This window comes from Alligator sinensis, unplaced genomic scaffold (genome assembly GCF_000455745.1).
Source record: "Alligator sinensis unplaced genomic scaffold, ASM45574v1 scaffold465_1, whole genome shotgun sequence".
Lineage (NCBI taxonomy): Eukaryota > Metazoa > Chordata > Crocodylia > Alligatoridae > Alligator > Alligator sinensis.
The window spans coordinates 284,197-285,063 of NW_005841979.1; positions in this window are offsets into that span (position 1 = coordinate 284,197).

The window sequence follows — 867 nt, forward strand, 5'->3', positions numbered from 1 at the left end:
CGCAGCGCTTAGAGATCTTCACACTCTCCCTCTCGAACTCCAATTGCTCTGTCTCCAACTTGGGCGGAAACCACCCAAGCTCTTTATACGGATAGCAAGCCAATTGCTAGCCGCCACGTGTGCATAATTTAACACAAGCCAATAATGGGGCTTGAATTAAAATACAAATGGCGGGAACTCCTTTGCACCGTGCATTTCTGAGATGCAAAAGAAATGCACCATGCAAAGAAAGCTACAAATTGGCGGGAAAATTCTCCGTTGCACCGGAGTTCTTCTCTGTAGCAGAGAACTCCACCGTGCAAAGAAGCTGCAATTTAGCGGGAACATAATTTAGCAGTGCCGAAGCACACACAAAACAAAAACTCACAACTTTGGGTTGTGACACACACTTAGTGACGCTTCCTGAGCACTAGCCTAATAACACTGCGCAGGAGCCTACTAGCATGGTTTGTGCTGTGACACACTACTGCACAGTCCTATTAGGCCAATGTACGGTCTGCGTCTTGTCTCGTGTGGACGCCGCCATTGAAATGCTATGTGCCCTGCCAGCTCCAAGCCTTGCAGTGCTTCCGCCGGGTTTCGGAGCCTTGCCGGGGCGGGCTGTTGTGAGGGGGGCCGTGGCGCTGTAACACAGCCCGAGGGCTCCCGGTGAGGGGCGCTGGGGCTGAGGTCAAGACACGGACGGGCCTTACTTCCAGACACGGAAACAGCTAGACATCGGCTCAGACTTCTACCCGGCCGGCAGCGAGGGGGAAGGGGAGGACGGGCTCCCGCATCAGGTTAAGGGCTGAGCGCGACCCCCGCGGGTCACTCGTCCCGGCCACTGAAAGCACGGCCGGACGCAGCACACCCCCCTCCCACTGCCGC